This window comes from Oryza sativa, chromosome 9 (genome assembly GCF_034140825.1).
Source record: "Oryza sativa Japonica Group chromosome 9, ASM3414082v1".
In the NCBI taxonomy this organism is placed as follows: Eukaryota; Viridiplantae; Streptophyta; class Magnoliopsida; order Poales; family Poaceae; genus Oryza; species Oryza sativa.
In genome coordinates, this window is record NC_089043.1 from 12,606,809 (window position 1) to 12,619,287 (window position 12,479).

Genomic DNA, 12,479 nt, shown 5'->3' on the forward strand with positions numbered 1-12,479 from the left:
ATAAAACATGAAAAATACTTTACATGTGACTATTTTTTTTTCCAATTTGTTCATAAATTTTTCAAATAAGACGGATAATCAAACGTTGGACACGGAAACCCATAACGACAATTATATTGGGACGAAGGTAGTATGTTGTTAGTGGATGCTGATGACATATTTACATGTTAAGCTTCATGATTTTGTGGGTTATAACTTTATAATAAAACTAAGTGATTTTTCGCTCTTTTGCTGTGGGAATTACTAAGCAATTTTCAATATATATTTTTTTTGACAATCGAGCTAGGTGTAAAATGAAAAAAAAGGTCAGGGTTTATCAATACTTATTATAAAACAAACAGATGATTCCCACTCTTTAATGTGAAATATTGATAAGGATATGGTATATATATTATAAAAATGATAGATAGAGTTGTTAAAATATTGTGGAAATGAAGTGAGGGGCATGTTGATTTATTAAATATTGTAGATGATGTTACATGCTCGCGCATAAGGTTCAATATGTGTGAAAGTGCCTGTAGCCTAGTGGTTACAAGAGTCTCAGTAGCACCTGAGGTCCTGGGTTTGACTCCTCATAGGGTGAATTTTTCAGGATTTAATGGCGTTGTACTTTCAGTGGTAGGCGACGTACCCTTGTGTTTTCAGTGGTAGGCGACGTACCCATCAACAGCGAGGTGCATGTGGTGACTTCGTAAAAATCAATGATTTGTTGGCCCAGTCTTCGAAGATGTGTGTGTGCGTGCTTTGTGAGTATCTGCGTTGTACTGTATAATTCTCAAAAAAAATATGTAATTATTACTAGTGGGTGATGACATGGCATGGTTGGGTGATGACGTGGCATGGTTGCATGTTGAGTTTTAGACTTAATAGGTTATAACTTTATAGAAAGTATAGATATGATTCATAGTAATAAGATGTGTCGCATCTAATTAAAGTACCTTATATTTTAGGACGGAATGAGTACCTAGCATGGAAAAAAACTCTTTGATAAGGAACTTATATATTCAAAAGTTTGCAAGATTTGGGATAAATTTGAAAATAGAAAAGGTAGAACGGCTATATATATAGTTTGATTCTGTGCGGCTTCAGATCGCCGTACGCCTTATCGTCAATAAAACTGTGAGTAAAACTAATGGTAAATAAACTATGATAAGAAACGGTAAAATCAATTTAAAATTAAACTTTGAAATTTAAATTTTGGCAGTGGCTTTTCAACTTTAAGGCAAAACGATGGGAACCCAAGTGCGGCTCTGCATGCACTACGGTTATATTAAAGCGGTTTGTTCATTCTCTATGATTTGACTGCGCATATTGCGGCTGGTTGATACTTCGGATGGTTAGCTTCGATTAGCGATTTAGGGGGGACAATACACGGTTTAGCGTTTGTTGATTGGGTCAAAACTAAAATGTGCCTATTATTGCGGAGTGTATTGGGAGCATATGTCTTACACTGTTGCATGATATTATAGTTATCTCATCACAACTACTCCATCCGTCCTAAAATATAAAGGAGCCAGTACGATGATGTGTCACATCTCTTATAATATGGATAATATGGGACAGAGAGAATATTATCTCTTGATACATCTTTAATCAGATATTTCAAAAAATTACGGGAATATCAAACAATTTTTTTATAAAAAAATCTACAACTATGTCCCATACCCGTATAAAAGAAACTCAGCTGGTGAAAGAGAGACCATCCGATTTTGCACTAAGAAACAACTCTTCCTGACCCGGTTGAGGAAAAGCCTCGAAGGCTAGCTATCGTGAGCATATGCATTTCCCCCACCCCCACCCAACTAAGTGAGGGGTTGCAGACTTGCAGTACTGCTCACTGATATATGGACCGCACATACCTTCGGGTCCACATGTTAGCGAGTAGTTCTGCATGTGCAATACTGCAGAGGATCTAAATTGCACCTAACCTAGGACGGGCTTCTTAAGTGGAAGCACTGTCAGCGAGCTACTCCCTCCGTCCCATAATATAAGTGATTTTGAGTTTTTGTTTGCAACGTTTGACCACTCGTCTTTTTTAAATTTTTTTAAATTATTATTTATTTTATTTGTGACTTACTTTATTATCTACAGTACTTTAAGCACAACTTTTCGTTTTTTATATTTGCAAAAAAAAATTTTGAATAAGACGAGTTGTCAAACGTTGTAATTAAAAACTCAAAATCCCTTATATTGTGGGACGGAGGGAGTAACTTGCAACATTGTTCGCAGTTACTATTGCATATGTATATGATGGGTGGGTGTTACGAGTTAAATTAAATTGCAAGCTTTAAATGAAGTCATACGTTATTGTTGTACTGCCGCAAATGTATACAAATCAACACCAAAACAAAAGGAAATATATGGTGTATTTTACAAATGCGTTGCTAAAGTTATATCAACCTGATACTGTTGACAAAAGAGTTGTATTTCTATGAAATGTACTCTTATACTTCCATCGATCATATCCTGACACTGACGGTAAAGAAATTAGCGGTAAACTTCAATAAACATGTAAGAGTATTAGAGATACTGGGGATTGTGTGATAGAGGTAACCCATAATACATGTTACCTCTTAATTTAATGATGTATGCCATGCATAAAATTAAATATGGTAGTCACCTCTACTATAAAACTTGCCCTAAAGAAATTAAGGGACCGAGGAACTACATACCTTATCTAGTGCAAATTATGCCATCAGATCATTCTGCTCTAGCTTTTGGCATGCGCTCTTCTCAATGCATCTGCCTAGATGAGAGTATGAGACGTGCACTAATACGTTCAGAGTGAGATGGAGAATTAGACCATTGAGTGAGTACCGTATATATATACTTAGCTTGCTGCACATGGATTTCGGACATGCCCACATGCATGTCACTTCTAATTACATTACGCAACAAAAGTAAAAAAGAAAGTGAAAAAAAAAAACTCAACTAGCAACACTATTGCTGCCTGAATTTGATTTGATGAAAACCGCTCCCTCGATTCAGAAAACAACACCAAACACATTCTGAGAGGATAATAATTATCGTAGTGTATGATTGGAAACAGGTATTTCCTATGGCTATAAACAAAACTGAAAAATCAAAGTCAAACTGTAGGACGAATCTAAGGCCCTTCTTTTACAAGGAATGACAGGGTGGTGATGTCCATATATAAATTAACACACACACATGCACAACTGAACTTGATCTTCTGAGAGGAAATTGATAATAGCCCATCGATTGTTCTTAACTATCTCTTACTATATCATGCTTGCTCTAGCTCGCTTGCGCTTTTTAGAATTAATAGACTTATGACTCAGTATTGTCGTGCTCCCGTACACGCATCCACCAGACTTGAAAACATTACATATATACTGTATGTAGAAACTTCGGGCGTACAATTATAAATGGAGTACTGACAGAGAGTGGTGGATATCCTTAAACTCTCACAGATGAACTTGAATTCTTTTGCGAAAACTTTAAACAGCTCAACATCCTTGTGGTCACGGGAAAAAAAGAAAAGAGAACTATATTGTCAACGTATGGTGTATACATTTTTTTAAAAAAACTAGAAAAGTAGCCCACGTATTTGCGCGGACATGTATTTTAGATTATGTTTGAAAAACTTATATAGACAGAATATGAACCGGATGACACCTGTAATATTTAATACATCGCTATAAATAATTTGTAATTATCTATGATCGATTTTGAGAGGTGATTTTTTCTTAAAGATAATTATAGGGTGTTGCAATATCATAGAAGATGTATCTATAATACAGACATACTTACAGTAAACATCGGTTTTTATCTGTAAATTTATTATTACATAAATAATCTAACAACATAAACTTACACTACCACATAAACCTGGATAGATACTGCTTGGGAACCCGGCTAGGTGCTGAATTTCCCAACCGGCACCTAGGAAGCGGCACTGATGAGAGAAATCGGAGGTGCCGGTTCTAAAACTGGGATCTTTGAGGTCCCAGGAATAAAAAAAAAAGGCATCGAGCAGCTCCCCTTCACCCTGGCCAGAACACATCGAAGAACATCAAGAACATCCAAGAACACATGAACATGAACATCAATAATATTCTTCCCAGCCACTGGGAACCAAGCTACTCATCCCTATTAAGAACACAATCACAAAATGCACATCACAAACATATAGATAACACATAGAGTCACCGCTCGACACCACCGCCGATGCCGCCGCCTCCTCGTGGGGAGGGCACTACCGTTGCCCGCTGCCTCTCCTCCCGTCGGATAAGGCGAAGGAGAGGTCGCCACCGCCGCCGCTGCCTCCTCCCTGTGGAGAGGGCACCACTGATGCCTGCCACCTCCCCTTTGGCACCACTGCCTCCCCTTCCCCGGATCTGGTGGAGGGGAGGGCGCTGCCGCTTCCCGCCGCCTCCCCTCGGGCGCCGCCGCCTGCCACATCATCCCCGTGGGGAGGGCGCCACCGTCTCCCCTCTGACCGGATCCGGTGGAGGAGAGGGCGCTACCACCGCCGCCGAGCCGACAGAGAGGAGCGCGCGAAAGATAGTGATAGAGATCAGAAAAGGAGAGGAGCGCGCGAGAGAGAAAGAGCGAGAGACTCAGTCTTATCCGCGAGAGAGAGAGAGGCACCGAGCCCTCTCAGCCTTATCCGCTTGAGACCACCGGTCGGCTCGGGTTAGTTTTTTAGTGTCGTTTTTTAAAAGCCGATATATTGAAGGTGTCGGTTTTTAATTAACCGATACTTATAAGAAATTAAAGGTGTCAACTTTTATTATAAAACCGACACCTATATTATAAAAAGACGGCACCTATATTCTATTAAAGGTGTCAGTTTTTTTTATTTTCAACCCAGAGAGGTGGGAAATGGTCTATAGGTGCCGGTTTTATCACTTCCGACAACTATAACATCGATTTCTATCTGTCTTTTTAGTAGTGTGATCAAAACATGTATGTATGATTATACTATATAAAAGCATATTATAATTCTTTTATGATTTAAATGCTATTGTTGCCTAAATATTTTTACATAAATTTTGCTTTCTATTAGAAGAAGGAAAATAGGAGAGATAAATGGATAATAGAATGAAAAGAGAATAATGGGAATAGGAGCGTACAGAACATACGCATACGTGCGTCCACACGAATACAGTGGGGCCCAAGTTGGCGGTAGATTAGAATTGGTGGATTACTCTTTTTTCTACATCTGATCTAATGGTTGTAAAGGATGGACCCACCAATTTAAATGAAAATCAAGGGCTAGATGTTTCTTTGCCATGTGGCAGCTTAGGAGCGTTTGTAGAGTGCCACGTGACGATATGGGAGCGTTTGTAGAAAGTTTAATGGACTTTTAGTATATAATAACTAGGAAGGTAGCCCGCGCATTCGCGTGGGTATGTATCGTATGTTTCGTTTGAGACACTTACAGGAGAGGAATATTAACCGGATAACACGTGCCATACTTTAGAAATATGATTGCTTCGAAAATTTTCTTGTTGGCGTTCCTGAGATAATTTTTCTAACCTATTAGTGTTGTTCTAATTATCTAAGGCAATTATTATGCAATGGTTAATGGAATAGTTATTTCAAAATTATAGCACTTCACAAATGGCGAAAGATCATTTTCCTTGATCGGATTATTTCAGCACATTACTTTTAAAAAGCTCATGAAGCAAGCAGATTGTTTAATCTATCTGGTCTTTTATGTAGGGCTTGGACTATTCAAATGTGAGTCAGCTCTTTTTGTTTATATAATGTATACCTAATTTAGTTATGAATGTTTGCAAAACAATGTATAATGTTGTGATTGGTGTTCTCAAATTATTTCATATTTTTATAGCAATTCAGATAACATGTAACGTGGCAGTGATGTTTCTCCCTCTAAATTATTATGTAGTGGCTTGGACTATTCATATTCGAGCTATTTGTTTCTTAGGTACTATATATCCAATTTAGTTATTCATGTTTGAGAAATAATACATGATGGTGCAACAGGTATAGTTGAAATATATTATAGCTTTTTATGGCAATTTGGACAACATGTAAAATGGCATGTGTTGTCCATCGATAAAAATAGGGTATTCTTTTATACTTGAATTTATAATTTTTGTTTCGACACCATTAATTTTGTTTTAGCTATGTATATTTATGGAATAATATATAGAATGACGTAACATATATTGATAATTTTTTATTGTATTACTTTGCTATCTGGATGACATGCAAAATGCATGGATCGTCTATTTCCGAGTGATATATTTGTAATATAGAAAAGTATAGGCATATGGACCTTAAATTATTCATTTAATTATAAATAGAAAAATAGTTATAATAGAAAATAGACATGTAACTTAAATTTTATTGCCATTTTAAAATGTATAACTGTTGATTATTTCTCTTCTAGTTTGATAGCTAAATAACTTAAAGGTGGAGAGGAAATAGATCTGTCGATAATGGTTGAAAAATTGATGTAATTTATATGGAAACTGATGGTATGTTGTTTTGCTTTTTTTCCTTTGAATCTTTTCTTATTTTGAGAACATGGTGCGCCATGATTTAAGAGTGTTTTATAGGACATTTAACATTGTATTATTATGTACAATGTACAATGATTTAAGATGATATAATACATATTGATTTTTCTTAATATTTGATTGTAATTTGGTTATAATGCTGATAGGGGGTGTATGTTGTATTTTAATTTTGACATCTTGTGATTTAGAGTGCTTTTAAGGATATTTAATGAACAATTAATGGATTTTTATTACGTAGAATGATTTATGATGATATAATACATATTGTCAATTTTTTTTACTGTTTTATTCAGATGCAGTTACTATGCAAAGGGTAGGATGGCGGTATCTATGACGTATTTAAATTTTTACAAAGTAACATATATGTAATATAGATCTTGACTTATTTATTTAATTATAATATAGTAACAATTAAAATAAATAAAAAATAGATATAACTGATCACTTAGCTATGTAACTATTGCTTTTTTAATATATTAGGTTGTTAATTTGAAAGTAGTAGAGGAGATAACTGAAAGGGAGTTGAGAGGAGGGATGGGAGACGGTAGTACATGCATATGGTAGGATGAGGTAGTGCTTCAATTTTTTTTCACTAGTAATATGCCCGTACTAACGTTACGGTGATAATTTGTTAGTACGGTGACAATTTTAGTTAGTGCACAAACGACCCACAAGCTTGTGCGGATGTGTCTTTTGATTTCCTAAACTCTCAAAATATATTTTCGGATTTCCGAACTTGTCTTGGGTATCACATAGGTCCAAACGGACTCCAACTTGCTTTGTACGTTGACATGGCATACCATGGTGACGTCTATATGTATTTTCGGATTTCAGAACTTGTCCTAAATATCACATAGGTCCAAACGGGCTAACGGGCTCCAACCCGTTCTATACGTTGACACGTCCTGGGTATCACATAGGTCCAAACGGACTCCAACACACTCTTTACGTTGACGTGACATGCTACGGTAATGTCTAAACGCCAATGCGTCATATAAAAAATATTTTTTTTTAAAAAAAGCATCTTTTGTCCTCTCTCTCTCTTAACTCTCCACTCTTTTATTTTTCTATATAACTGAAATATAAATTCCACTGACACAAAAACCACGGCTGTGGTATGCTATATCAGTGCATGGAGCAAGTCGAAGATAATGGCAACACATCACTCCACTTCTTTTTTAGGCAATGACACCACTTTATTACTCCCTCCATTTTAAAATATAAGGCTCAACCACTATTAATCCAAAATTTTGTCCGTGCTAACACTACGACAATTTTTGTAAAGATGGCATTTACATAACAAAAAGTTCTACATAACAAAAAAATCTACATAACAAAAATTTACTGCTCAGATATACAAAGATGGCATTTACTCATGCAAAGCAGGACAACGTGCAACTTCTAGTATATAGATATTGTAGTATCAGGAGACACAACTTGGGAAAAGAATGTGTGTTTTTACTGGTATGAGGAAATATATATTAGCTGAACAATTGTGTATTTCAATAATTAGCAGGAATTTTGAACGTTATATGGAAAAGAAGTGAATGTATTTTCACTAATTATCCGCCATCAGAGACGACAGGTACTTTCACTAAGGTAGAGCTGAACAAACCATATAGAAGCACTCCAGAAATAATCGCCCTTAAACAGAAGAACTTGTAGGAGATTATTGACAATTCAAAAACTTCCATTTTAATAGAACAGTGTAATCAGCCTAGCAAAAACAGAACTCTGCTCAGTGATCACATCTAAGTTCTGAAGTCTGAAAATCTCTGTTCTCTCTAAATTAGTCTTCCCGATTCTGAACTTGTCCATTTCTCTGAAGCACAGACGGTTATGACTGATCTACTTGTTTGAAGTGTTACCTGCAGCTTGGCGAATTTGCCTAGGTCAGCTGGCAAGAAGCTCTTCCTACTGCAGCTCAGCTCGGTCTTCCCCAAGGACAGCTGTAAACTGGCGAGGAAGACAGACGCCACCAGGCGCTGGACAGCTGGAGTGAGTTCCACTCGGCAATGTATAGCAGCACACCCGAAATAAATCATTGCAGGCCACATGAAATGCAAAAGGATGATCTTTCATGTGCAAAAGAATGCATATGACAGCAATTCTGCTTGTATAACCCAAGCACATTATCTTGCGCAACATCAGATCCTTGAGAGGCAAAGAAGCTCACCTTCGATAAAAGAACCTAAAATTCAAACCATAAGTTCAGAAGGATTACCATAGTAAACAATATACAAAACCCAAAACCAATGTTTGCTGGTCATACTCAATGCAAACAGGCCACTGAAGAAAGATTCAATATATAAACATGTTCATAAATAAATTTTGCACATTAATAACTGAAGAAGGACAATTATGCTCTGATTTTTGCCTGTAGTTTGCATTGCTCTAATTTTTGCCAATATTGCTCTAATCTGGGAGCAGTAGAAATTGTTATATGCAGTAACTTTGAATGATTCGCGAAGGAGAATAATATTTTCCTGTCACACAGTTAAACCCATGTACAGGAAGATGCTAGGTTGATTTGTATTTATTCCGAAAGAGAAGAATCACTAATAAAAATCCTCATAATCAACCAAACTAAGTCATAGCAAACTCCTAATCTAGTACAGTTCACTATCAACTCCATGGTGCATTCATAGACTGAACTATCTTTTATTTTTTGAATGTGACAGGACCAAATTGAGAAAACACAATTCTACTGAGATCCGAGACAAGCTCAACGGGCCACCTAGTCATGCCGTGGTTTGTCAAGAACCCATACCAACATCAAGCACCAGTTTTAACTGTTGGAGCAACCAACAGCCACATGAATCCATCCACGCAGCTTCTCATCCACATGCACAAGAACAGCATGTACTCCTCAGCAGATGACCACGCAAGCAATGGGCACAATTAATATTGAACCCAAAATATAAGTCACAAATTCCATCCAAATACCATAATACAGGATTTAGTACAGCTAGGAAATTGAAGAGACTGAGTACATACACTTTGGCTGTTTAAAATAAAACTTTTTTTGTGTATTATCTCTTCAAGTGCTCAATCAGAAAAGGTTAATCAGAATTGTCACCAGGTGTCAACCTCACAAACCAAGTAGACAGATTTGTTTTATCACTAATGTGACAGACCGAATTGAACTTTTGCATATCATCATTGTAAACAAGGTAGATCTTTTTTTTTTTCAGTTGGAACCAGCATGCAAACAACTAAATCAGAAATGTGATGCCCTGTCATGGCCTAGGTTATGTAGAATCTGAATTTTCTTGTGCCTTGCTAAAGAAAGAACGACTGTCCATGTTTCTTCATATTTGAAGATTCAAATAATTCGAGGCTTTCAATTTTGAAATAAATCACTGGATCTTGTTAAAAGAAAAATCAGAGAGAAACTAAAATTAGTGAAAGAGCATATCACAATGGCTAGAATGCTTGATCTGCACCGATGACGCCTGAAGGTGACACAGGGAGTTGAAACTAAAATATCAGTTCTGAATGCACAGTGCAAAATAAAAAATATCAGGAGGTGGTAAAACAGCATCATCATGTTGCCCATTTTTCAGTATGTATTAGGATGCTAAGCATAATTTAGCAACACGCAAATGCATGTTTTATTAGGGATTTCTAAATGCAGGTAAGGTTTTCTAAACTAAATTCAGGTAATGTTTTCTTAGCAACACGCAACTGCATGTTTTCTAAGTTGGTTTTCTTCTGAATTCAGGTCAGGTTCATCTCTCCAAACCTATAAACTAAAAAGTTAATTTCTAAAAACTAAATTCTTCTGAATTCAAGTAAGGTTTATCTCTGAACAATCCAAAATAGAAACGGCATTATGAAAAAAACTAAAAACTTCAGATCCCATAGCGAAGTTAAAAAAGGGAGCAGTGAAGAATTTGGTTGTGCCTTGAATTCAGTGAATGAGATTGTGAGGGATAGAAGCAACCGTCCGAAGTGATACGGGAATGGACAATCACCGGCGAAGCTGTTGTCTGAAACAATGGCGAGGTGCCACCCTTGAAAGCAGTTGTTCTGCATATGAATATATTAATGACGTATTAATTTTTAGTAATTAAGCTCAACTGAGAGTGAATAAAAAAATTACAAGCACTGAAGGGGTTGAACTTCTATTTGAAGCATGATTCGGAGTCTCTTAAAGTCAAAATTTGTAAAAATGTGAAAGGGAAAATTGCAACCAATTGCCATAGAAAAATATAAGTGCTCACTTAAAAAATCTTAGAACATATCAACTCCAAACATATATACAGTTGATCAACTCCAAGAGATAGTGTATATTCCTTAAAAAAAGGAGATAGTGTATATCAATATTGTGCATTCAGAAATATGCAAACAGTGAACCATATCAATGGTAATTTCTGTGCAAGAGGTTTACCTTTTTTTAATGTTTGCCGGTGGCGGAGTGGTGGAGAAGGGGGCAGCGGCGGAGGGGTGGCGGTGGAGCTTGAGGTGTCGGGGACAGCAACACGTTGATCTGTGCGGGGCGGCGGTGGAGCTTCCGGCGGGGAACAGCAGCGGTCGGCGGAGATTGATGACCGGCCAGGTGTGCAACGTTGATTCAGCAACGCAGATCGGTGGCGGCAAGGAGAAGGTCAAGGAGATATCAGGGTTTCCGTAGAGGAGGACGGGAGGGGATCGCGAGGAGTGACGGCGCAGAGCCGGTCGTCGAGGCGGAGATCGTCGGTGGCGCGAGGGGAGCGGCAGAGGATGGGAGGGGATCAGCGAGGTGGGCGTCAGTGTCCCGGCGTGGTTCGGTGGGGGCGTCGCCTCCCTGGCGGCAGCAGCGGCTGAGTGAAGGCATCGCGTTGTCGGAGGAGATCAGCGAGCTGTGGTGATGGCGACGATCCGCGCCGCCGGCCGAGGAGTAGGTTGCCGGGGTGCCGTCGTTGGTGGCGGGGGCTCGGCGCCGATCTGGATCTGGCCATAGAAGGGGGCGCGGAGGAGATCGACGCGGGGTCGGTGGTGGCGCCAAGGAGATCGACGCGAGGCGACTCGTCGAGGCGGCGATGGGCGATCGGCGGGCGCTATGGTTGTGGGTGATCGGGATCCTGACGCGCGGTCGCGCCGATGCGGAGGAGGCGCGGCGATTGCGGCAGAGAGAGAGGGGGGTGCGGGAGAGGATGAGGAGCGACACGCGCGCATCTGGGACGTTGGATCCAAATTCTTCAGATGGTTTTGACCGTTGGATGTGTGATATGACGAATGATGAATGAGTAAAACCATTTGTTAAACTATAGGGTAGAAATGTATTTATTAGATTCACTGGTAGAGGAAGTCGAGGGAAATATTTGTAAATGAATGTGGTGTTTCTTGTGACTTATTTAAACCTAATAAAGGGAGTAATTGTTTGCACTATTTGACCGAGAAAGGGATAAAGAGACTATAGGCTGAGTTAGACTTATTGATTTAGGCTTTTGTCACACCCTGAAAATTCAAAATATATAAATTGTTGTTTAAATGGAATTTTTTAGAAATAATTTTAAAAGTCTTGAAGAGAAGATCTAATTTTAATTAATAAATTCCAATATAAAATGGGGCCAGATAAAATTTCGTTAAATACTTTGCTTAATTCTATAATTCCTAGATTTTTCTGGGATTTATTTGAGCTAAGGAAGTATTTTTAATAAATGGAATTGCATTTAAGAAATAATTTAAATTGAAAAAGGTTTTAAAAAGTCTCTTTTGGCTTTGGGCCGAAAGTCGGCCCAAATCTCTTCTCTCTCTCCTCGGCCCAAGTCGGCCCAGACCGCAGCCGCGCGCGCGCGTCCGCCCGCTGACAGGGTCGTCGTCAACCTCGCGCCGCCGCCGCCCGAAACCCTAGCGCGCCGCCGCCGTCGTTTCCTTCCAAATCCGGCCGCTCCTTTCCGTTTCCGGCCGAATTGATAGAGGGGAAATGATCCTCGGGATCTCCTCTACCTTTTTCTCTTTTGGAAGCATCGGCTAATT

At 38.5% G+C, this 12,479-nt stretch overlaps 1 long non-coding RNA gene across 2 annotated transcripts; it reads right to left on the reverse strand.

The window, feature by feature from the left end:
* Window positions 1–8,160: 8,160 nt before the first annotated feature.
* On the reverse strand, window positions 8,161–11,627 carry LOC4346688 (uncharacterized). 2 transcript variants are annotated; one of them, XR_010735102.1, is made up of 3 exons: window positions 10,909–11,627; window positions 9,253–10,547; window positions 8,161–8,706 (listed from the first exon to the last, which is right to left on the reverse strand). It is a non-coding gene; the product is annotated as an uncharacterized lncRNA (long non-coding RNA). The 2 variants fall into 2 exon arrangements; XR_001540168.3 differs by lacking the exon at window positions 8,161–8,706 and having other exon boundaries at window positions 9,024–10,547.
* Window positions 11,628–12,479: the final 852 nt, after the last annotated feature.